Consider the following 10,692-nt stretch of genomic DNA (forward strand, 5'->3'; position numbering starts at 1 on the left):
TTCAAGGGCTTTTAGACGTTTAATGCATTTCTGGGTCTTTTTCTAAGAAGCAAATTAGAACAGGAATAGTTTTTAAATAATTCAGACCTTGGTCTAACTACATGAACTCCAGATTCCAGACTGTCTATTATATGCAATCATAGACGATACCACAACGCTTATTTAAGTCTTGTTGACCCAGCCTTTTTGAAAGCCTTAGAATTACAGGATTTCCCCAAACTGGATTAGATGCAATAGAAATACCTTTCCAGATTTTTGGTATTATGATATTTTGATACACAGCAAAAGGAGTATGGATACTGTTACATGGCCCCCTGTTGATCAAGATTTATACCAACTTAGAGAAGAGATCCAGTTATTAATAATCCAGTAATGCTGTACAACCTTTAAGTTTTCTTGAGGGATTTTATAGCCAATTTATGAGACTCCTTGGCTTATCTCTTGGAGGAGATCACAATCCTTTTTTTAATAATAATGTATTATTCATTGGAGGAGTACCCAAGTTCAAAGATAAGATTCATGACAAAGGTTAATAAATTTATAATACAATTTTTGGACTACCTAGAAATGAATTATTTCTGTTATGGATCTTCTTTTTTAAAATTTGTAATAATTTCCCATTGTGATACATGTAAGATGCACATTTAAAACTATTTGTATTTTTATGGGAAATGTAAGTGTACTTGGATTGTAACTTCACAGCTTCGTGTTTCATTTTTGCTTAATATGTGTGTTTCATAATCTTTGTTAAAATTTTCCTAAAAATAAAAGTGTGCGCCTCGCCCGTGTTCTGGTCATTTATGAGTGGCCTGGGACTTGACAATTCACTTGAAATATACTGATGTAAAGCAAAGCATTTATTGAATACTGATAGGCTAATAATATATTTTAATGAAAGAAAAACAGTTGACATCTAAGCATTTTTTACGATGCTTGTTTAAGTGTTTCTTCAAATAAACTTTAGCCTCCATGAGGGCAGCAGCTGTATCTGTTTAATCACTGTATTGTGACAGACGTTATTGGCAAATCTTTGGTGCTCAACAAAATATCTGTTGAATGGATGAAAAAAGAATAATAGTTAATTAAAAATATAAATAGAAAACTTCAGTTTAAGGACACCTGAGTGGCTCAGTGGGTTAAGCCACTGCTTTCGGCTTAGGTCATGATCCCAGGACCCTGGGATCGAGTCCTGCATCAGGCTCCTTGCTCAGCAGGGAGCCTGCTTCTCTCTCTGCCTCAGCCTGCCACTCTGCCTATTGGTGTGCGTGCGCTCTCTCTGACAAATAAATAAATAAAATCTTAAAAAAAAATGAAAACTTCAATTTACTATTCTACTGAAATCTTCCTCTATTCTTGAAATCTAGGTACTGAAAAGAAATATACAGCCTTAAAAACATCTGGGTTTGTCTTGGAAAACTCCATAGGGAAAACTATCTTCAGCGCAATCTAAATGGGTTTTTATATTAGAACCATAGATCGCTGTAGTCAGAAGGGATATAGCATAATCACCTCGTTTAACCCGTAAGGAAACTGCAACTCAGAGAAATTTCTGGGAAATATCACATAACTACAGCACCTAGTTGTTCAGCTCTAATGTGTATGTGCCCTTTAGCAAATCATTTAGCATTTTTTACCTTAGTTGGCTTAGCTGCTCCCATATCCAAAGATCCTATAATATTAATATGAAAATAATTTCTGCAATGCTGGAGATTTTTTTTTTTTATTTGTGGAATTTTTCCAAGCAAAGGAAGATTTTTCAGTTGGTACCATTTCTGTGATGACCACAGCACAAGCTGACTGTTCTGGGATTGTAATGTTAAGCTGCTTGAGATAGACAAGAATTGCTTGAAAGGTGAAAACTTGCAGAAAAAATGGGGTGGGTCATTTAGTTCTTGAAATGAAGCAGGGTGCAGATTAGGAATCATTATGGTTTGCCAGAAGTCGCTAGTCATAGAAGCCTGTTTAAGTGCTCACTGTCAACAAGGAAATCATGGGCAGCACTTACAGTGGCTCACCTCTGATTTATTCATAAACCTCACGCGAGCACTTGGCTTTGTTCTTACTCTAGTAAGGGGGACTGATGCCAATAAGAACGGGAATAAAGAGCTCCTTGCATGGTCCAAGAGTGAATAGCACTTTACCTCAAAGCCTGACCTCTTTTCCTGAGGTCTGTTATGCTACTGTTGACTCTGATTGGCTGTGTGTTCTCAGAGGAAACGAGAGGAGAGGTTATAACAAGTATCTACTCTGTAAACTCCATAGTATACATAACAAGAACTATGTAACTGGAACTTAGGTTCTAACTTAACCTAAAGGGTTGCGATATTTATGCTAAATGGAAAGGCTTCCTTTTCCCTTCTCCTTTGAAGTCTGAGGAGATTCACATTTAGTAATAGTTGGAAAAAATACTGCTTCCTTCTGATTGAAGAATGCAATGTTCTTGGAGTAAAATGGGTTTTGATGATCTTTTTCCCCCATTAAAATGAATTTAGAGACATTTAATAATATAGGAAATGAAGGGTTCAAAAATAAAATATGTACTACACTGGGATTAAAAAAAAAAAAAGTGGGCTTGCCTGATTGATAAGCCATATTTATCTGAAAAGCTTTCTCTGGGCCACTTCACCAATTATGCTCTGCTCCAGACGCCCATGTTGAGGAGAAGGGACCTTTAAGAGACAGTCAGCTGGCTGGTTTGCACTGGGGCAGAGGTTGAGTAGAGTTACTTAAATCCCCAGAGCCACATTTAGTTAATGCTTGTCATCCCCCCCCCCCCCATCCTGTCCACTTTGGCTTCCCTTTTCCCCTTTTGATGAAGTTGGTCTCTTACTACTAAAAGTGCACATATTTACACAAAAATTTCCTCAGATTTTCACAACACATTAACCCAGAAGAGCCATATTAGGAGATGGTGATGAGAGTTAATGATATATCTTTAGATAAAGCCACCCTCCCATGCAATCACATCAGAGTCATCAGCTCATTTGTCATGGCTGAAGTGAAAATGTCAGGACCAATGAGTGTATGAGTGCTGAAGGGGGCGAAAGGGCTTTTGGAGAGAGACATTTTTGTGCTGGGAGTCAGCCATGGCTTAGATTTAGCTCCAGGGAAATATTGGGATTAGCCAGCACTGTGTACAAATCCTTAGCATAACAGGGTTAGTTGGAAAGATGGAGAGGTGGGGTCATGAGGATGGGTGCATTTCTAGAGTTATGCTCTAGCATGCAGGCCAGAAACTATGGAAAAGAATGAGGGGATTTATCAAAATTGTTTTAAGGGATGTGTTACATGCAAGCTCATTGATTTCAGCAGGATTGAAGCCATAGATTTGAATGGCTAAATATGCATGTATGGCTTTTTGTTTAAATTTGGCTGCATTAAAACAAAATTTTAGATCTATCATCCAAAAGCTTTGGGGGAAGATAATATTTGAGTACACGAAGGTAAGATTCAGGCATAAAGTACTTTTGATAGTATTTTAGAGTGGAAGCTAATCATTTAAATAACAATAATGATAGTGAAATACTTGTTGCATTGTTGGATTTACACAAGACTAAGAAGCTAAACTTTCTTTACACAGACGTCATTCTGAAACTTTAATTGAAAAGTAACTTATTTTCTTTAGCTACAGAAGTTCTTATCTTTGATAGACCAATACTAGCAGATTTATTTCATTTTGAAGCCAGGGAACTGTTCTCTTTCAGATAATGTACCCATACAACCTTTTCTTGTTTAATTCTATTGATTTACAGTGTTAAAGTGAAATAATCTGATACCTGTTTCCTGCCCTTTGAGTATTTGTCGTCAAAGAAGCTGATTAGTTTTTTCCCCCAGCTCTTTAGCTGTTTTAAATGTATAATTATCATTGCATGTCATTTGATAGCTGCACTAATTGCTGCCAACTATTGTCTGTTTGCACTTAATGCTGAAACCTGATCAACATCCTGCTTTGGTTGATGTTTGGTGGTAAACTTTAATTAACTCTTATTGCATTGAAGAAGAGTTCAGGCTTGGTGCTAACTAATCATTTACCTTCATTATGTCCTGACAGCTCCACTTGTTCTTGGTCCTAATAGATACACCAGTCAGTAAATAAACCTGCAAACCTCATGCCTTATAGTTGCTCCACACTGGTATTTTGCTACTTAAAGTATAAGATAATTGGGCCCAGATAATTATTTAGTTAGTTTAGTATCTCTAGTTCTGCAGACACTAATCTTAATTGCCTCTTTCATGCTGGACAATTTCATTTTAATAGAAACTGTAGATTTGAGATAACATTATTCCTTCAACATGGTTCCTATGAACATGCATCTTTTGAATCAATACAATTAAGCTTGTCTCCTGTTGGAATTCTTGTCATTATTTTTCCTGAAATACTTTTCCTGTAATGATATTGAAGTTAAAGTAATCAGGTTACCAGCAGATCATGTAAAATACAACTCAAAATTGCTAGCTGCTTGATTTTAATTTGTCTGACATCAAGTTTGTTTGAAAAGGGATAATATGTGGGTAAACCAAGGAGCTTATAATTATGGTTGACGTTTGTTTGTTTATAATGAAATCTAATTAAAGTTCATACATTTAAAACACAGAAGTTAATTACTGAATTGCTCACTTCACTTATGGACAGCAGTCAAATTAACTTTCAGGCCAAACACACACACACACACACACACACACACACACACACACACACACACAAATGGCTCTTCACAACAGAAATAAAATAACCAACTAATCTTAGTGATCAAACAGAAATTTGCTAATATTTCATCCAGAAGAGAACTTGGCATTCCACTTGTGTTCTCTATTATGTTAGTCCTATGTGGTTTTTAATATAAAATGACTTAAAATACTTATGTGGGATATAAAAAGAGATGTATTTTGTAGATTCTAAGAGTATTGTATAATAAGAGGTACTTAGTAGTGATTTTAAAATTTGTTCATATAGCTTTCTTCATTAAAACTCTTTTGAAATTGGGTGAAATCATTGAAATCATTGCTCAGGGAATAGGAATGTTTGCTGGAATTCCTGACCTGTAATTAGCTTTATGAAGATAATTATGGTAGGTTTAGCCTGCAAAGAATGACTTTTTTTTTTTTTTTAAGGTAAGGGCATACTCACACTTTTACACTTACTGCTATATTGGTTATGAGATCCTATTGGTGGGAATCATGAAATACAGATAATTAGCCAATTGTTTTTCCTCTTCAGTATTTGAAACAATAGTTCAATGGTTGATTTTATACAATAGATAAAGAAGGAAAAAATACATGTACATCTTAGAATACATTGTCTTCACACTGTATATGAGATAAATATGTGTGCACAATGGTAAATCTTTTTGAAGCCAAATATTCTGCGGTTATATATACCTTTATAATACCAATTAAGTTTTTTAAATGTTACTAGGTGACAATTCAAAATCATTATCAAGTAAACAGTCTTAGATTGTGTGTAAACCAGAGAGATTAGTCAATTACATTTTAAAGACTAGAAATACAAACATAAAAACATGACAAATATGATTAAAAATCCCTAAAAATGACTGATACGGTCCATGTTTTTCCAAGGAAAACTACAGGGGTCCATGTTTGAGCTTTATTTTTAGAAGTGTTATTGACTTAAACTTCCAAATATAGTAGCGATTAAGGGAGAGGAGTCTGAGAAAAGAAAATGATTCTGTCCATTATTGAGATCTTTGCAAAATTGAGTGTAATTTACACAACCTTTTAGTATTTTCAGAAAGTATATTCATATGTATTTTAATATAACACATGATTGATTTGTAGATTAACATTTATTTAGGGAAGAAAAATGAAAAAGATCATATAGTCATTTAACTCTAATCCTACTTTGCATGTTTGAGACAAAGGGAAGGTGATTAATACTTAAGTGTGGCTGGGTAACTGGCATTCAGATGTACCTTTTTTCTTCTATAAAAAGAGAAAAAAAAGCCAGTATATTCTCATAGTATTGGCAAACAACAGCTTTCTAGTAATGCTTTAGCTGATTAGGACATCCTTACCCTTTAATGAAGCAATCACTACAAAGCCCCAATGTCAGCTGGAATACTAGCAAAACAGTATCAAAGAAAGAATCAGAAAGAGGCACTGAACATAATTACAGTTCATGTCCTTGTCTCATACCAATGCAAACTATTCATTTTCAATTAGAATGAATAAGAAAATTAGAAATCAACTAGATTGGTTAGAAGTACCAAAGTTTGTTTACAGAGGATAACTAAAGTATTGAGTCCATCTTGCTCACTGATTATGAAATTTTCCTGAAGCAAACAAATAAAATGAGTCATATAATAGTGTAATTTGGTTAAGGAGAGATTATTGATTTCTCTCTAAGGAAAGTCGCTGGAGTTTGATTAAAGTTGTGAAGGAAACTGAGTAAAATTCCTATTTCCCACAACCATACAAATTAAGAACTGGCAAACTGTACCTTTTCTCTTTAGTTCTCCAACACATATGTTTAATGATACGTGATTGTCACAGCCCTACATTGTCCATGTAGGGCTAGAGATGTGAGAGGGAATGAGAGAAAATGAGTGGGAAGAGGAGGAGAGGGAGAGAGAGAGAGAGAAGCAAGGGAGAAGACCACGAAGCATCAGTCACAAAGGTGCTGTTTATAGGGTAGGAAATAAATCTGCATTGAATAGCTCATTTAGATTTTAATGAGGAAAATAAGGGGAAATGACTTAGTTGACTTGCACACTCATTTTTTTGTTTTTTGGGTTTTTTTTTTTGGTAAACTTTCCTTCTTTAAAAAATTGCTTATTTTAAATGCTTCCTATATTTGGTTACATCCTTCTATTCAAACTTAATTACCTTCTCCCCTTTGTCGTGACATGGGTGGAAAGTTTTTGCCGTGTCAGGAGAGGTCGTCACACATTCTTTTGCAGTTCTCTTCATTAATTCCTTCTTGCAGAAGCATTTTCTCTCGTGCTGGGAAGGTAGAAGGGTGTAACAGAAGAGCCCTGAAACATCAGCAGGAAGCTCTAAGCTGGTTAATGCAGTATAATTGTCTGGACATAGACTGGTCTTTGTTTGTGTGGTTCACTCCGAATCAGCTGTAATTAACTCCAGAGTGTTTCCAGATTGCCAGCAAAGAAAAATTACAGCTTTTCTGTTTTAAATTGTAAAGCTCACAAACATTAACTATGCAGATTGCTTTTACTTTGATATATTTCTATCCTGCAAGGGAAAGACAAAAAAAAAAAAAAAAAAAGCTTATTTGGCTCCCCCCACCCCTAAAAATGTGCTTTTGTTAAGTTATTTGATTTAGTGTCTATTGGAACATAATGGCTTCTTAATTGTTGGATTTGAAATCTTTTTACTTAATATTTCCTATCCTTTGACATCCTTGTCTTTGCCTTCCTTCTTGCTAACAACGTTTTTAATACTGCGATGGGAAAGAAGTTATGTAATCTTTTATGAAATACTAAACCTATACTAAAATAAGCAAGTTGTAGAGAAAGCTGACTAAAGAAAACCACCAGCACCAACTTAAAAGACCGAGATCAAAGATGTATTCTGACGTAAATGGTGTTTCTGCACAGGTACTATACCTGTGTTTTGATATATCAAAAGACAGACTTTGAAAAAAGGGCAATTTCACTACCCTCTTCTCCTGGTCAGCACACCACACCCTTTTAAAAGCTTCTGTACAGTAGTTTGTAATTATGAATTCCAACATGGGTAAAAATGAGGTAGCGGTGTGAGCTAATACAGCCTAGTACACAAAAGATCTGTCAGCAACTGATCAAAAAAAAAAAAAAAAAAAAAGTCCAGCCAAAAATCTTTTTTTTTTCTTTCTTCTGAATTTAACAATAAGGAATTTAAGCCTCAATGTGGCTTTAGCAACCAAAGAAAAGAAGCTCTTGGTGTCTGCATAATACCACTTTGATGGATTTTTTTCATCAGTTCTCTGTACGTGGCAACAAATAAACAAGTATAATTATACTTGTGAAGGTCTATTCATTGCTTTGTCAGGATTAGATATATGTGCCGTTTTCACACTGCGCCTCTCTTTTGTCTTTGCCTAACTCACTATGACATATTGATAGAGGATTTGGAATGGGGAAAAGGCCACAGCAGAGACAGTGATGACCTTTTGGAAACTTGATATAATTCAAGGATTTTTCTTTCTTTCTTCCTTCCTTTCTTTCTTTCTTTCTTTTTTTTTTTTTTGTTTCTTTTTCCTTTCTTTCTTTCTTTCTTTTTTTTTTTTTTTTTTAGGATTTGTAACTTGTTACCAAATTCTCTTGTAAGTGGACAACTTTTAACCCATTAAAATGGAGTAAATAAAGACTCAAAGTGTGAGGAGGTTGGCTGAAGAGCAGAGGAGAATAAAAACAATAGGCTAAGGGGCACATTGGTCTTCTTTCCCAGCACTTAGCAGAGTGGCTAACCTAGCATTCCTTTCCCATTATTCTGTCCTCTTGATCAGATCACGTTCTTTTTAATCATTTCACAAGCACTGTCTCACTGGACCGTAGAGGGAGGCTGGGGCAATCTCAATTAAAAAAAAAAAAAAAAAGAGGTTAAACTGGCCTCTCTGATTTTGGGTTCTAATGGGAACTCTGCTTTCTGAATGCAAAGGAATTCTTCTATTGTTCAGAAAGCACCCCCTTTCATTAGCCAGGCTCCTTGTAGGTGGGTTTGGTCATTTAGCGGAGCTGAGTTTAGGCAGCAGTGACTGCAGGACGAAAGCAAGGCAGAACGAGCAATAAAAGTTCTTTTTCTGCATATTGTCCATTAGTTCCGAAAAAGGGATTTACATTTTCAAAGTCACTGATCTTGTGAATTAGTGAGAATACCAAAAAATGGGTACACATATTCTAAACAGATCAGCAGGTATGTATTGTTCTGAATTTAGCATTAAAATTATATTAGTTTTTCTCTTTGGGATTTCTTGAGGACTTTGGTGATTTTTGAAAAATAGAATGCTTGTCAGTAGAGAATAGAAATTGGTAGAAACTAAAAAGAAAACAGCTTAAATGGTGAAGCAGTTTTTATAGTGAGTTTACTTGTTACGCAGTCATTTTGAAATGAATTCTGTGGTTTAAGTTAAATGGTTGTCTTTGTGGTCTTTTTACTGGGACTTATAAAACTTTAGTGTAAATTTCCTAAGTGGGTCACATTGATAAAAGAAAGATCTTGTCTGACATTGATGACAATGAAATCACTTAGCATCAAATTCAGTGTCACTGTGTACACTGATCTAAATAACTTTTTGACGGTACAGACTTAAGTGACTCCATCAAAATTCACTGGTGAACATTGCCATGGTCAGAGTCAATAGCAACAAATTTTAAAAAATCAGTTAATATAAGTTAATATATTATTAGCTGTAAGGATCCAGATGGTTTTGCTATTGTTGCTTTTGGAATGAAATGTAAATTTGATTGTATGGAAGACTTCTAATCTATTTGATTCAGTTTCTGATTAATGGGTAGCTTATTGAGAAGAAATTGATAGGCAATTTCCTGTAAAATTATGTCAGAGTATTGCAACAAAATGTGTTCTACTGCTTTGATCTGTGATGGATTCTTTGGGTTTTGTAATTTTTTTTCACATAGCAATAATGTTACATTTTTGAAAGTTACTTCTGGCTCTATTAAGATAAAATAAAAAGATAGGATCTAATTCATTAAAAGAAATATTGGGGTGGTAGGTTGCAAAGTCCATTCAGCATCTGGCCAAAATTATTAACTACAGATTATATACAACTCATTTGAGGTACATTCAGCATGTGTGTAATAATTCTAGCAAGTGTTTCTGTGGGCTGGGAACTGTTGTAGGGGTGTAGGTAAAACAATTAAAATGGTAATAGAAATAGCATTGAAACTCTTTCACAAAGCTGTAAAGTGGGAACTTTTCTTACTTTTGTAATTAAGGTGAATCTCCTTCCACATGCCAGCCTGTTACATGGTTATAGGGGAAAAAACCAACAAACAAACAAAACAAAACAAAATGAAATGAAACATCCTGGGTTTTGAAACTTTTCATTTTAATCTGGCATCATTAATTCAGTATTATTTACCACCCCCTTCCCCTCCAACTCTTTAGTCCCTTCCTGACTTCCTCATTTTAGTCTCACAGGGGATTATTATTTTAGGCATTTTGGCTGCCTTCAGTATGTATACACATTGTTTGTGCAGATTTGGTAACTGCAAAGGTAAACATTAATATTTGTGGACTAATTAGAAAATTATTAGGTTTTCATGCTTATGGTTATCAGATTATTTCAGTGGGTTTTTAAAAGCTGCATGCATGCCACGAGGATAATTAACCTGGAGCTCATCAATGATTAAAATTACACACTAAGCTTTGTGATGTTTGATTCGTGAGCAATTAGAGTGTCATTTTAACCATTGCAGATACCAAAACGAATTTTGATTTCATTTTCCATCTATGTAGATCTTTTGATGTATTTTAAACTGATCACTTCCTCTTTGATTTAGTGGACAAGTTTAAATTCGATTAAAGAGAGTATTAAGAAGTTATCCTTCATACTTAATATGCCAGTGACCTTCGAAGATGTCTTTCGTTTTCAAGGTGAAGTCCACGCAATAGAATTTAGCAGAGTAAGGGGCGTCCAGGATGAGGCACTGCATGTCTCTCTTAAACAATATAATGTGTAATGTAATAGAGCAACATCAACCTTTCTTATTT

At 34.8% G+C, this 10,692-nt stretch overlaps 1 protein-coding gene and 1 long non-coding RNA gene across 8 annotated transcripts in view; one reads left to right on the forward strand and one right to left on the reverse strand.

Moving 5' to 3' along the window:
• ZFHX4 (zinc finger homeobox 4) overlaps window positions 1-10,692 on the forward strand; it is a 185,881-nt gene that overhangs the window by 16,593 nt on the left and 158,596 nt on the right. The window contains exon 1 of one of the 7 annotated variants that reach the window (XM_032316168.1): window positions 8,776-8,871. The exons of the other annotated variants lie outside the window; for them this stretch is intronic. The gene's annotated coding sequence lies outside the window, so the exon portion shown is untranslated. Of the gene's footprint in view, window positions 1-8,775; window positions 8,872-10,692 lie in introns of those variants that run through there. 7 annotated transcript variants of the gene reach the window in all.
• The window catches only part of LOC116575065, a 21,538-nt gene continuing 11,691 nt past the window's right edge, over window positions 846-10,692 (reverse strand). Inside the window, exons 2-3 of the long non-coding RNA XR_004279584.1 lie at window positions 6,844-6,960; window positions 846-1,049 (exon numbers count right to left, since the gene is read on the reverse strand). This is a non-coding gene — a long non-coding RNA (uncharacterized LOC116575065). The remainder of the gene's footprint in view (window positions 1,050-6,843; window positions 6,961-10,692) is intronic.

This window comes from Mustela erminea, chromosome 16 (genome assembly GCF_009829155.1).
Source record: "Mustela erminea isolate mMusErm1 chromosome 16, mMusErm1.Pri, whole genome shotgun sequence".
Lineage (NCBI taxonomy): Eukaryota > Metazoa > Chordata > Mammalia > Carnivora > Mustelidae > Mustela > Mustela erminea.